Here is a 16,191-nt window from a genome sequence, read left to right on the forward strand (position 1 = left end):
CTCCTGTAGGTTGTATCTCTTCAGTTTGTTGGATAATATAAAAAGAAGGACTGGTTGTTTCTCCGTGGACGTAGCCCAAACTGGGTGAACCATGTATATCTGTGTCTCTCTTGTTTTATGCGTTTTCTGTGTTTATATTTCTGCAATATTTTATGTTTCCATTGCTCTGTAATATATAATTTTCTAACAGTTGGTTGGAACCCAAGCTGGAAGAGTGACAATGGATCAAACTTCATGGTTGTAATTCTTTCTTCTACTTAATCAAGTTGTTTACACCTTTTTCCATATGCTTATCTTGATATATGATGTTTATATGTGTGAATGTATCTGATTCCATTTACTTGTATTCGATAAATCTCTTGCTTTGATTGGTTCTCTGTCTTATGTTTATGCTTGCAATTACTTTTGGAGTGAGTTAAGTTCGAGAAGGAGCGACTGGAGTCAAACAAAGGATACAAAAGGAAAGTGAAAGAACAAGTAGGTCCTTTTAGTCCTTTGTCTTATTTATCGTTTATAGAAAAAGGATAAGCACTTTAAATCTATTGTTCTAGGTATAGTTACCTACCTAGGGAATTAGTATTTATCCGTAGATACTGAATTCCTCATAACAAGCTGCCCCCTAAAGCATGAAGTAAAAAATAATGATGTTGAGTGATATGCTTTACAATGGTTGGTGACCTGCATCGATTACAATACATAATATCATGAGATTTTGATTTTTTATCATGAATCGTTGAGGGAAGGCATACCCATTATCAGCATATAAACTTTCATTACAAGTACATAGATAGTCATCTACAGATATAGGCCCATGAAAGGATGACCATCAATGTAAAGCCATTGTACGGATGATTTGGTACATTTCTTGAAATCGCAGCCTGGATGGATGAAACTAGATCTGGGGTCTTCTATCTCATTCAATCCTTCGCTTAAGTACGAGTCTAACCATGTGAATATGTGATATGTAGTCGAACATGGGAAGACATCGTCTGATTACCAGCCAATGATGTAAGTCGTTAACAGGCGCGAGAGAAATCATCGATAATGATAATGATCCTCAAGGTACTACAGTACATTCTACATGGTGTGAATAGATGTTTTGATGTTAAACACCATACAAAGTATTTTGGTCGAAGGCCAATTATGTCAACCTATCGCCGGAAGCGAGAAACTTGCCATTGATGTATGCAAGCCTCAAGGTACTAGAAGGGTGTTTCTAAGTCAAATTCTTGGATAATGTGCTAATGTCGACAAGAAGCGACTCGTCACAGGAGGGCCTTGATGTATCCCACATCAACGACACGAAATGAGTGTAATGATTTTGGATATGGAATTTGACTAATAACACAAGGTTTAGGAATGGTGGTCATGAAAATGAAGGTTTATGAGTATTGCAAAGGATGAATTTTAAACTGAGTGACTTCTCTTGAACATGTCAATGACACTGAATGGATTGGCAGCATTGACCCAAAACAAAAGTAATGTATGGTATGATAGACCAAGGTATGATGACCATCAAGCAGATAACCCAACCCAAATAGTCACAATGATGAAGTGAAAGTGTCATGTTCAAGAGCGACCTGCTGCCATAAAGTGGTTTACCCCTTTTCCCATTTTCCCCAGTCATTGTTGACCAATACCTCTTTATTTTTATCAAGCTTGAGGAGGATAACATATGCTTGTTGTATAATTCCACCCTTCGGGTGAATCCATCGCTATGTGATGTTTTAACGAGTCTAGTGAAGGTGAAACTCGGTCTTGTCATGATGGAAAATTTTGTTGCTATTTGGTGTTTTAACGAGTCTAACGACAATGATAACTCAATCATTTTCATGTTTAGAGAGTTTGAAAAGGGACAAAAAAAAACTCCACAAGTTCTTTTTCGTATATTTGTCTCTCAAGTCTGAAAAAGCATAAAACAATACAAGAGAGAACCTATTGACCATGTTCGATCAACGTGTTCCTTTTTCGTAAATAATCTATCTCAGCCCGAAAAAGGGTTAAACTTATACTGAGTAGATGTCATTTCCAATCCGTTAACAAGATGAAAAGGACAAGCGCTCAGCAATCTTTTCATATTTCAAGAGTCTGAAAAGAGCTTAAAGACGACTTCAAGGGGGTTCCTTTTTCGACGTTTAACAGAGCTCGAAAAAGAGATAAAAGTATGCTATGTGGTTAAAGTAAAATTCACGATCGTGCATGTCAAATTCTGTAAGTTAGCTATAAATTTGTTCAAAGCAACACCAAACGGATTAAACATACCTATTTCATTGGTAAAAATAGGTAAATACTAAAGTTTACTCATTCAATGCTCATGAAATAAACATAAAAACAATAATTTACCATGTTATTTTCACCATTTGAAATTTACCATTCAGCTTGTGCTCTGACCCTCTTTTTACCTCAATCTTCATCAGTTGATTACAAGAGATTCTGCGGACCATTTCTCGTGCCGTCTGGACCAGGTAGGAGATATACCCCTCCTCTTTCTTTTCATATCATTATTTTACTGTTTCATGCAAGTTTTTAGGGTTTGTAGGGCCCCTAGGGTTTGAATTTTTCACCCTGGGACCAGTGCAGGCTTGCATGTCGAAAACTGTGTTGGGGAGCACCTAGATAGAAGGGATTTTGCACTGCAGCACAATGTCTCCTTACCTGGGTTGCACTGGGTGAGTTTCCCAAACTTGTTTCACCAAATTGACCCAAAATTTCTTTAGTTTTTTACATGAAAGGGATCCTAACTAGGCTTAAAGTTTGATTTTAGGCTTTCATCGGATCAGAATGTTTATTACTTGGCGAGAAAGAGAGCATGAAGAAAAAGACATAGTTGCCCTAAATGATTCGGGTAGTGTTGAGGGCCTCAAAAACTGTGGGTTTCTCAAATACTTCAGGTTGTTTGGAATGAGGCAACAATCAAAACTATTACAGCTCCTAGTTCATGCATGGGATCCGACACATCAGGATTTTCACATAAGAGACAAAGTTGTCCCTATTGTGATCAATGATGTTTACTTTCTTACAGGATTTTCAAGACATGGTGCCCCCATATCTCTTTCAGGTTCTACCCATGGAGGGGAAACAGTGAGGGACTATGTTCTGCAATTCTGTCGGCCAGGTACATAGCCTAGCAAGGACGGAAAGATAATCATCAAAGATATCTGTGATTTGCCTTTGAGAACAATCCTTTTCACCATCGCAGAGCTGGGAGGTAGTGTGACACTTCATCTGGCAAACAAATCATATGTGCAATATGCTCTTAAGTGTCTTGAGCCAACTTTATTCAACTGGTGCAAGGCAGTACTTTCTTCACTTAAAGAACAAATGGCAAAGGTAAAGAGTGGTAAGACCATGAACTTTAGTTATGGATCACTCTTCTTTGCTTTTAACTTAGAAAGAATTCCATTGATGCAACCCCAGCGTGTAACATCGAGTGTAGCTGGTCCTAGAGATCCACAGATGCAACAGTGGGTCGAATTGATGGCTAGACATGCTGGTCAGTCATTGATTATATTTACCACTGCATTCTTCAGTTGGCTCGATCAACAACACATTGTCTTCGAGGAGCATCCATACTCAGGGATGAATTTTCGTGGAGATCCAGAGTTGAGTCTACCAGTGGGTGCTTAGTGGGGTGCTATAGGTAAATTTCTTTTGACCAAAATGTTTTCTGATTTTTAAGTTTCTACATGTTTTTGTGTTTTGATGTTCCAAGAATAAACTAAAATCATATACATTCATGTAGATGTGGGTACTGTTTGACCTATGAGGCACCAACAGGAGGCAAGTGGGCCAGCATGGAGAAACATTGAGAGAGTAGTTCTCCAAGATTTTGATTTGGACGAGACATTGGCAGAGTTGCAGGATCATGTGGAGGGATTAACCCTTGGTATTCTATATGTCTGGATCGAGGAGTTACCTATGAGATTGCAGCGCCATACTATTGGTGTTCCAGGCCATTGGGTGCGACTCTTACACATGATAGCTCAGGCTGTGACCTGTTATCATGAGCATCACTATGTCTACTTAGGATGTTTTTTGCATGCATTTTGAGTTTTTAGGTCAGGTGACCAAAAAAGTCTTGGACACAATTTTTTTAAAAACTTTTAAAACATCTATCTATTTTTACTTTCGGAGTTTATATATATGGTTATGTGCAATCCTGTTCAACTAATGATGTGAATTGAAAATTTACTTTTACATGTGTCGCAAATGTCTGTTTAACACATAGTTCGCTAATGAGTCGATTAATGTGTTAAAGTTTCTGGAAATATGTTGATATTGAATGTACTCAAAATGTCTTTCCAAAAGACGAACTCTAAGGAACATATGAAGAATCGTTGGGTTTCGAACTATATAAATGTTTGTTAGCTACAGTATGACAAGTTGTGAGTCCAGCCTAATGATGATTCGGCGAATGCCAAGTGAAATGGCATCAAAGAGAAGTTTAATCAACGCGCTATACTCAACGATATTGTTCGTCAATCGACTGATACAAATCCCTTGAAAACTCACTAACTCACCACTTGGACCGAAAATGGCCCATGCTACAAAAGATAGGTTCTGCGTACTACAACTAGCACCATCGACGTAACCAACAAATGGTTCCAAAGGTTCTGATATCTGCAACAAATGTAAAGCGGATTAATTAACCATATAAAAACTCTAAAAGACACACTGACACACACACATGCAATTAAAGCATATATATAGTGAGTTTTACTACACTCAATTAAGCATAGTAACATTTGAGGTACAGCCCATTTCGGGGCTGCAACAATGGAATTCCATCATAATCCACCAACTCATAGGCACCTTTTTCCAAAACACGTTTGAGAATATAAGGACCCATCCAAAGCAGTTCAAATTTTCTCGCTCCTACTCTATCATCTTCCTGATCATAAAGCAAGACCAGGTCTCCTTCTGAGAAAATGCGAGGCTTGAAATTTCTGTCATATTATGCCTTGATTCATTTCTTATGTGTTTCGTTAGCCAATATAGCTTCACGACAGGTTTCATCCAGATGGATAAGTTCCAAGAAACGTGCTTCTTCTTCAGAAGTGTTGGGTAACAGGTCAATCGCGAGTTTGAGAGATGAAATTTCGCATTGTATCGGCAAGATTGCCTCCAGACCATACACCAATTGAAAGGGTGTGAATCCAATTGCATTTCTCACCGAGGTTAAATATGCCCACAAGGCAGAGTACATGATTAAATGCCAGTTTCGTTTATGAACCCCTACCATTCTCTGAAGCATTCTCTTCAGGACTTTGTTGGTGGCCTCAACTTGTCCATTAGCTTGCGGATAATGAGTAGAACTATCATGTGAAAGTCCTAACTTAGCAGTTAACTCAACCATCATGTGATTGCGAAAATGTGATCCATGATATGTGACTATAGCCTGTGGTACACCAAATCGGGCAACCACGTGGTTGAAAAAGAAAGGAGCAGCCATCTTGCCATTGTTGTTTAATGTTAGCATCGCCTCGGCCCATTTTGTGAAATAGTCAACAATCACTATAACGTACACATGCCCCCTAGCCGAGGTGGGGTTACATGTCATGACATTAATGCCCCATTTGGCAAATGGTCCAATAGCGACGACAGAATGCAATGGTGCAGGTGGTAATCTAGATTTACGGTCATAGATATGGCATGTGTGACAACTTCTGACAACAATTATGCAATCTTTGAATATGGAAGGCCAGAAGTAACCAGCATGGAGAATTCTCTGTGTGGTAGCATAACCAGATAAGTGTCCACCACAAGCACCTAAATGGAAATAATTCAAAACTTTCTCGGCTTCCTCATGAGTGAGGCACCTTCATAAAATCGTATTGATACCACGACGATAAAGAGTGTCACCAACGATTAGATAATCTTTGGCTTGGTATAGAATACATCGCTGTTGCGAGCGAGAGGGGTATCACGCCAAAAAGTTTGGGTCTGGAGATAAATCAATATATCTCCATACCACGCGTCAAATGACGAAATTAGGAACATAAACTCATCCAGAATTGACGGTTCTGAAGTTGAATCAATGGTATTCGAGGGAAGGTCACAAAGAAGCTCGGCGAAGACTAGAGATTTCTTTGATTTGGATTTGATGAATTCCAAATCAAACTCCTACAAAATGACGATCCATTTTGAGTATTTTCCCCCCAGCAATTGACGTGACAAAATACATGTCATAGGGTTGCAATCCGAAATGACAGTGGTATTTCAGAGCATGAACCACAATGCTCTCCTAATCATTCAACAAATTCTCTCTAGCCCAATAGTAGGGCGTTGGAGTAGTTGGGCAAAGGTCATGGGTTTGACTCACACCTCCCACCATTGATTACGTTGGTTTGTTTAAAATGTATTTTTTTTTTAAATGGGCCTCAACCCCGCCCTACTCTCCTGCTTCTAGTTATGTGTCATACATATGGCCTAGGCCTTGGGCCTTGGGCACGAGCAGGGTGTCATGCTCCTCGCCCCCACATATTACACCAACGGTCCTATTAGATATGTCGAAGACCATGGGCTGGGTCGGTTGACCCACCCATAAACCCCAACCGCCAATGCCATTGATAGTAAATATAATATTGCACCCATAGTTTAATGAGAGGTGTCGTAGCCCAGTTAGTCGGGCGGATATATCGTGAATAGGAGGTCATGGGGTCAAACCCTGCAGAGCTGCTTTGTCAACATAACAAAATTTTGGCATCATAAGAGTGCCACATGGTGCCCTGAGATTGGGCCACATGTCACTCAGTGATTGGCCCATCTCACGAACCAACATCAAACCACGATGCACCACGTGTCCTCATACGATTGGCCCAAATGCCAACTTCTGATTGGCTCTCTCCTGACATCCATCATGCCCAGTCATATGATGACATCAACATCACATTAGCCTATGGACTGCCATATCAGCCTACGGACTGCCATGTCAACATACAAACTGCACATTCAACCTTGCACTTTGACTTTTTTGTTGTTTGCCCAAAACTTCAAAATGCGACAACTTCCTCATACTGTGTCAGATTGAGGCGATTCAAGTGTTGTTGGAATTAGAGTGAAAAGCTCTATGATTTGGCACTAGTTTCAGGATATTTTAGCAATTTAATTTTGAGCATATTTTTGATCTGCGAGATCACCATGGATTGCATCAACTATTTATGTGAGGGACTTGATTGAAACATTATGTCATTCATTTCGTGTTCTATTGTCAACATGTTTCTGGTGTGAGCCATGAGGCCATATAAACTACTTAAAGGGTTACTAAGTCTAACATACCTTCTACTAACCCCAACCCCAACTAAGGATTAGAAGGAGGCAACTATGTTGTTGACCCAATCTCCAACCTCCAAGGTCCTGTTATGGAAATGGGGTCTAAAAATTCTGACCATTTTCCACTTTCTCAAAACTTAGAATGGGTGACAACATTGTATTCATCTCTTCGAGGCCTTTCCAACGATATAAATTTTACCTCAATCCGATTCATGAATCCCAAGATATGACCCTTCAAAGGTAGGCCAAGTCACCCTTGCCACATCATCATTGATTCCAGATGGAAATCACATGTTATCCCACATGGCACCTTACACGCCATTCCTCTCATCGTGGACAAGTCCACGTGGATAAGCACACTCCTCCAAATAATTGGAGGTTGACCTGGCCCATAATTGCGCAGCACAATAAAACTTAACAAAGGGCTGGACCCCTAATCCTCAACCTAGAGGTCGACCCGACCTCCATTCAAGACGTCTATGCTTTGGGCTTGGATGAACACAACCCTGACCTGCCCATTTGGCCCGACCCTCGATCCCTAACCGACAGGTCCCACCAACAACTCGACCTATGCACCTTGGGTCACACACGATTCCACTTGAAGTCCAGCCTTTCCAACTGGCCTCCGACTTGGCAAGTCCTTTTGCAAAATGCAATGAGAAATTCTCAATTTGATTTTGCCTTGATTTAATTGAGAAATTCGAATTTCCACATCATCAGACAACTTGGATGCAGTTAACTTGTATGACATGGATTGTGTCACCTAGTTTACTCAGTAAATTCGAGTTGGAGGAGTTAGAGTTCATTTAATCATGTGTGATTGCTAATTTGTAGCAATCAAGGTTAGTTACTTCAAGATTTTTTTTCTTCAGTTAAACTAGTTCCAATTGTTGGAGGAACTAGTTGAAGGTTAGTTGTGCAATGAGATTTCAATCTAACTCAGTGATCATTCAGTTAACAGATAAATCAACCCAAAATAGCTAGTGCATGGAGAGAATTCAAGTTCCCCAGCTATGGTGGAGAATCCAAGGTAGTGTAACATCAGTTGTAGACTAGTCTTGAGTGTACAGGTGTTGCATGCAGTTAGATGATCAACCTTGGGAATTGCACAATCAATTTGAGGAATTTCCTAAATAATAGGGGCCAAAATTCTCAAGGAATTGTGCAAGGAAATAGGGGCTCAAGCAGCGGAAGAAATTGACTAAGTCTGGGTCAGATCTTCTTAGTGAGCAGAGAGACAGGTTATTCACTTGCATGTTGAGCTCATATTGAGCTAACAATTGTAATACATATCTATTCATCATATTAATGCAAATAGGCAAAGGAGTTTTTAGCAGATTGCTTTCCCCTAGAAAAATATTTTGTGCATGTGTGTTATTTCTCATTGTGTGTTTGTGATTGATGTTTTAAATTGTGAATTGAATTCTGCAGAATAGTAGAGTAGGTTTGTGGCTTATGATTTTGATTAAAATTTCATGAGAAATTGCAAATATACCATAATTTCTACATGGTATCAAAGCAGGATTCACATTAGAGTAGGTATTTCGAAGTTGTTTCTCAGGAGGTTCAAATTTGCAGCTTCAGTGTAGCAAGATCTCTTTAGAGTTGGGAGAATGAACTTCAATGGACTGAGATTAGAGCATGCATTGGAAGGCAGCTTGAATTTAATTGCATGGAAGGATCACATGGAGGCAATGCTTGATGAAAATGGCTTGCTAGAATACATCAAGAGCGATGTTGCAAAACCAACATAATCTGATGCACATAACCTAGCCCAATGAAAGAAAGATGTAGCCAAGGTGAGGAGAATAATCTTGGAGGGAGTGCGAGACCACATTGTCACAAATCTCCATGGGAAATAAACTCCTTATACAATGTGGTAGGCACTAACAGATATGTTCCATAATAACAATGGCTATAGGAAACTGATGCTCAAGGATAAACTTTGAGATATCAAGATGTAGAAGAATTACACTATTCAACAATATATGAGTAGGTTCACAAAAGTTCGTGATTAAATTGCAAGAGTTGGTGTTGTTGTTTCAGATGATGACTCAATAAGCCTAGCCCTTCTAGCCCTTCCCAAGAGCTAGCATAGCTACCAAGATTCGATGAACAAGAGGGAGAAACTACCGAATTGGGAATGCTTGTGGTATGATTTGGTACAAGAGGAAATAAGGCAGAATACCAGAGATGGAATTTCATCTAAGGGCGAGGATGAAGAAAACTTTGCATTAGTTGGAAAGGGAAAGAAGGGAAAAGGGAAGAAATCTCAAACCAAACCAGAATCCAACCAAGGGGGCAAGAAGAAAGATTTGTCCAAAATTAAATGCTTCAATTGTCATGAATTCGGGCACTATGCCATGAAGTGTCCACACAAAAAGTCAAGCAAGAAGACCTTAGGAGGAGCAGCAGGTGAAGCTTTGGCTTCACAATTCGAGCTTGACTTCACCCTTATCGCATGCATGGCCAACACAATGATTGGGAGCGTGTTGTACCTGGACTATGGTGCCTCATTTCACATGATAGGGTGTACAAAAATTTTTAAGTGACCTAAAGGAGAAAGATCTCCAGATGCACATAAACTTGGGGGATGAAGGAAGGTACAACACGACCAGGATTGGTATATTCATCTATCCGAGGGAGTCGGGCTCCCCTCTCAAACTCAAGGATGTCATGTTCGTTTCGGGCCTAAAGAAGAATCTCATCTTTGTTGCAGTTTTGGAAGACCGTGTTTATGATGTGAACTTTAGCAAAGGGAAAGCATTCTTGAGACACATAGCCACAGGACAAGTGAAGCGGATCAAGGTTCGTATGAAGAATATGTATAAGTTAGATGTGGAATATTGTGTTGCATTAAGCACTAAGGTGGAGAAAGTGCAAAGTTGTGATGTCAGTGAACTTTGACACAAAAGACTTGGCCATTTGCATCATGGTGCCTTGGAGATTATGCAACAAATAATCACTGGCCTCCCGAAAGGAGCACTTAAGTAGGAAGATGTATGCAAAGGATGTACTGATCCGGATTTAAATAGGAATGCAACAAATTACAGAGATAACCATAAACACAGAGATGCAACGGAAATAATACTTCATTTCATTAATGTAAAATACTAAAATATGCTTACAAACAGAAATGGAAATAAACCAGCTAGGGCAATGGTAGCTTATCTCTGAGAAGAGATGTGGCGGCTACATGCCTTTGAACTACATTACAATGAGGCTCAAGGGCCTTTTTATTATTAAACAATAAGAGCAAACCCTAAACAACCAAAACCATAACCCGAGGAGATGTAACACCAAGAGTTTATGGGCCCCGTTGGGGTGAGTTGGACAGCCAACTTCTCGGGGTCGCGACTTGGTCATATTATCTCTGTTTGACGCGCATGATAACCCATTGGAAAGATCTATTCAAGGACTACGATGAAAAATATGATTTTAAACAAAAAACCGTTGGTGGTAAATTTCCAAAAAAATGTTGTTTAGGGCCTCAAAACGATCTGGAAGTTTAGGACCCGCAAAACTGCTAAAAATATTAAACTGTGCTACAATTAAGGAAAAACTGAAAGAAGCAATGGTGGGGGTCCAAGTGGAATTGGTGGGTGGCCACCAATATCCACCTGGATCATTCCTGCCCCCTTAGGATCAATGGTCCCCATTGCGTTGAGTTCCTCCATGAGATGAGGAAACTTCTGTTGAACTTGGTCCCTGGTGAGCCACTTGCCCTGGTGAAGGAGTTGGCCTGCTTTGACAACTCGATACAGTTGGATATTCTACTGGCAAGTGTGCTTGATTTGTGTGTCCATGATCTGATTAGTTGCAGCTTGTTCCATGCAATCTAGATTTAACTATGTGGGTGTGAGCTGTTCTGCAATGTCAGATGTGTCTAGTAATGGTGGAAAGTATGGCCGAAGGCGGTCCACATTGAATACTAGGTGCAGACCAAGGAATGGGGGAATGTTGATCTCAAATGCATTGTCTCCCACAACCTTGGTAATGGTGTAAGGACCATATTAGAGTGGTATGAGTATCTGATAGGCTTCGGTAAGGCGTTCTTTTCCAAATGCAACCAGACTTTGTCGCCCACCTGAAACTTGTGTGGCACCCAGTGTTGATCATGTCGTTGCTTGTACTTGGCATTTGATTTCTCCATAATGTCATGGACTTGATGGCGAATATGTTGGATGTGCTCAATGAAGTTGTTTGCCTTATCTGTTTCAGACTGGACATGAGCTGAATCTTCGTGAGTAGCTGCAAATGGCATGGCCACATCAATGGGACATAGTGGCTAGAATCCCAAGCCCACCTGAAAGGGCTGTGGCCATTCGAGCTGTGGAGAGCCCGGTTGTAGCTGTCCTGAACATAGGGGAGGCTCTCGTCCCATGTGCGTGGATGCTTTGAGTTGTACATGAGTAGAATGTGTACAATCATCTTGTTGACAACCTCTATCTGGCCATCAGTTTGAGGATGGAAGGTTGTGGACTTAGTCAGTTTGGTGTCCAGCATCGACCAGAGACTAGACTAAAATGTACTGAGGAACCTGCTATCCCAATCTTAGATGATAGACTATGGGATCCTAAAGTGTACCCACACTCGTTCAAATAAGAGTTTAGCAGTGGCTTCTGCTATGATATTCTTCTTATAGGCTGCCATAATGGCCATCTTCGAGAACCTGTCGACAACCACAAAAACACAGTTGTTTCCATGCTTAGTGGAAGGAAGGCCTGACATGTAATCCACGGAGATGGATTCCCAAGGTCGACTAGGGGTAGGCAGCGGGTTATAGAGGCCTTGCTTCTTGATGGTCGGTTTGGCAATGGCACACGCAGTGCATGACCTGATGTACTTCCTGACATCCTATCGAAGATTCGACCAATAGAAATGCTTCTGTAGTACTGCCATTGTTTTCTCGACCCCGAAATGCCCAGCAGTCCGACTATAGTGTGCTTCCCAAATGATCTTGGCACGCTCACTTGAAGGAACACAAAGGTGACCCAGGTGGCATAACACGGCATCCTGGAGGTGAAAATATGGAACATTCTGACCCTCCAAGAGTGGCTGGTATGTTTGGTTGAATTTTGGGTCGCTTTTGTAGAGAACTGGCCAATCAGAAGTCTCGTGCCCATAAGAGTTGAGCATGTTGGTTAACGCCATGATCAGTGGTCGACTGACATAATCTGTAACATTATTGGTGTTGCCCTTCTTATACTTGATATTTAAATGGAATTGTTGCAGGTATGTGGACCACTTATGATGGCGATCATTCTACAATTTCCCTTAGGTCTGTATGAACTGCAGGGATCGGTGGTTTGTGTGGATGACCTTTTCCTTCCCAAAAATGTAATGCTTCCATTGTCGGCAGGCCTGCACAATGGAATACATCTCTTTGTCATAAGTGGGATACTTCCAGACTGTGTCTGAAAGTGTCTCACTATGATATGCCACTAGATGCCCGTGTTGAGTAAGGACTGCCCAAATAGCATAGTCAGAGGCATCTGTCTCGAGCTCAAATGGTTGTTGCAAGTCTGTAATGCGAGCATTGGTGCCGAGTAGAGGCGATCTTTCAACTCTGTGAATGCCTTCTTTTGAGATTCAGACCAATGAATTTTGCTTTCGCTCCTCCCTTGGTGACTTGACTCAAGGGCCAAGTGATATAAGAAAATCCCAACACAAATCTACGGTAGAAGTTGGCAAGACCTAGAAAGTTGCGAAGCTCTGTCAAAGTGCTTGGAGATGGCCAATCCGAAATGACTTGGATCTTGGTTGGATCCACATGCACCCCCTATTCATCAATAATGTACCCTAGATACTAAACTTGGGTCATGCCAAAAGTGCATTTCTCCAAATTGGCACATAACTTGTGTTGCCGCAGTGTTTAGAGAACCTGTCAGATGTGGTGGAGGTGCTCTTCCCAACTCTGGCTAAAGATCAGGATGTCATCCAAGTATACCACTACAAATGAGTTGGTGAATGGTTGCAAGATGTCATCCATTAGCCTCATGAAGGTTACGAGAGAATTAGTCAATCCGAAAGGCATAACCAACCATTCGAAAAGGCCCTCCTTAGCTTTGAAGGCAATCTTCCACACATCGGAAGGTTCGATTTGTACCTATTACAAATAGTGATCTTGTTCAGCGCCCGATAGTCAATACCGAGTCTCCAAGTCCCATCCTTCTTCTGTACCAACACGATCGGGCTCCCATAGGGCGATGAACTCAGATAGATGTGACCTTTCTGCGGTGGCTCCTAAATCTACCTCTTGATTTCATCATTCTCCATAACGGACCGCCGATAGATTGGTCCATTGGGAAGCGGCGCACCTGGGGTCAGATCGATGGAGTGCTTGACCTAACAGTGCAGAGGAACCCCTGCGGGGGAGGTGAAGATGTCCTCGTACTCCTCCACGACCTTGTCCATCTGTAGTTGTCGTGCGGAGGGGCCCTGTCTGGAGGTCGTGGCCACCGTCTTCTTCTTTCCTTGAGGGCGTATCATCAGGAAAACAAATTTCCTAGTTTTGGAAACGAGCTTACTGCATTGTTTTGTAGTAACCAAAGAGATGGCGGTAGGCGGTGCTACCTCCGGTATCCTATACAACTTATTTCCCAAAGTAACAATAACAACATGGGGCCTTGATTCATACACAACATGTCGCTTCCACAAGTATGGTTGTCCTAATAATACATCACAAACTTCAAGGGGAGCAATGTCACACAATACCTCATCTGTGAAGGGTTTGATGTTGTATGGAAGGCAACACTGTTGGCTCACGCGAAGATCCCGTCCTTGGTGAAGCCACCCGATGGCGTATGGTTGTGGATGTGTTGTGGTCAATAAGCCTAGCTGCTTCAAGACCTCTGCCGAAATGAGGTTCTTTTGGCTCCTGTTGTCGACAATGAATTATATCGGGGAGCCCTTTACCCACATCTGGGAGTGGAAGAGACGCTCCTCCTCCTCTGGATCTTTGGGTTCCTCCTTCTGGATCTTTGTGGTGGCAACGGTGGCGTTAGGCTCTGCATCGATGATCTGCTTCCCTTTGTCATTCCCCTTATCGGGTTCTAACTTAGAGTCGGAACATGCATCCGATTCTGAAACCTTTATCTCATCCACCAGTGACTGCTTGGCCCGACACTCACTTGTGTTGTGAGTGGAGCTCTTATGGAACTCACACCACTTTCCCATGTCCTTTTTCGGCTTCGTGGCACTGTTCTTTGCTTGCAGCTTTGGCGAGTTGTCTTGGGCCGCCCCACCTTGGCTTTGTCCTTTGTTCTGTGATTTGGGGGCACCTTTCCCTTGCTTCAGATTCACAGATCCAAAGTCTCGCTTCTTCTGTTTAAACTTTTGCTCGACCTTGACGGCATATCGGTATGTTGTACCAAGCGAGGAGATGTTAAAGAATTCTATTTCTTCCTGGATGTACTTGTGCAGGCAGCCGCGATATTTGAGTGCCAAATGCTGCTCCGAATCCTTAATACCAAACTTTGTGCAAAGGGTATGGAAAATATTGGTAAACTTCGGCACGTCTTGGTCCCTTCCCTGCCGCAGCATGGTCCACTTTATGTATTGATCCTCATAGCTTCCAACAGGGTAGTACTGCTCCTTAATGGCATCCCGGAATGAATTCCAAGTGGGTGTGGCTGAAAATAGTGAGCCTATGCTTTCATCCTTCTGCTCGCAGTAGGTTTCCCACTAGTCCTTGACATGGGGGGCTGCTTTGAGAAGAGCGAAAAATAATATTTTCTCGACTGGAAAAATCATGAATAGAAAAATAACCCTCTAGCAGATTTAACCATTTATTGATGACATTTGTGTCTCTCTGACCCTCGAATATGGGGATTTCAAAATTAATTTGGACCTTAAACAGTGTGGCATTTCCAGAGTAGCTGTTGGAAGCTGATGCGTCGCCCCTAGGTAGTCGCTAAAGGATCTGGGCAAAGTTGTCCATCATCGCGTTCCTTTGTTACTTGAGGGCTTCTTCGAGCAAGATTTTGATAGGATCTCCTGCTCCCTCATCTTTCTTTTCATCCACCATGGGAGGCCATCGGGATTTGCAAGGTTTGTCTTGCAAAGGTTCGACCAGTTCAAGCCCTAATTCCTTATATCTTGACCTCGTTGGGGACATGCAAAGAAAAAAAGAGAAAAAAAGCAGACCGCTCTAATAACACTGATCTAGATTTAAACAGAAATGCAACAAATTATAGAGATAACCATAAACACAGAGATGCATCGGAAATAATACTTCATATCATTAATGTAAAATACTAAAATATGCTTGCAAACAGAAATGGAAATAAACCAGCTAGGGTGATGGTAGCTTATCTCTGAGAAGATATGTGGTGGCTACATGCCTCTGAACTGTGTTACAATGAGGCTCAAGGGCCTTTTTATTATTGAACAATAAGAGCAAACCCTAAACAACCAAAACCCTAACCCGAGGAGATGTAACACCAAGAGTTTATGGGCCCCGTTGAGGTGAGTTGGATAGCCAACTTCTCGGGGTTGCGACTTGGTCATATTATCTCCGTTTGATGCGCATGATAACCCGTTTGAAAGATCTCTCCGAGGACTATGACGGAAAAGATGATTTTAAATAGAAAATTATTGGCGGTAGTGTTATAGAAATTTTTGTGCCTTACAGCTCTAAGCATGAAATGTCCATAATCCAAGGGATCCTAAGTCCCTAAGAGTGTTGTTCCTACCCCTAGAGGAACAAGGTCAACCAATTACAGCTTCTCCCAGAATTTCTCCACCAAAAACTGCTCAGAATCAGTCAAATCAGGATCATTTCAGCTGCTCCACTAGCTAGCTGCGTTGCATAGCACCCCAGTACACTAGCTAGGTGCGTTGCAACGCACCTAAATGCACTACCAGGGTGCGCTGAGCGGGAAATGACAAATGGCAGTGTCATTCCGCGAGGTGGAC

Source organism: Pinus tabuliformis, chromosome 8 (genome assembly GCF_031772625.1).
Source record: "Pinus tabuliformis cultivar Carrire ecotype Pingquan chromosome 8, CPIR1, whole genome shotgun sequence".
Classification (NCBI taxonomy): domain Eukaryota; kingdom Viridiplantae; phylum Streptophyta; class Pinopsida; order Pinales; family Pinaceae; genus Pinus; species Pinus tabuliformis.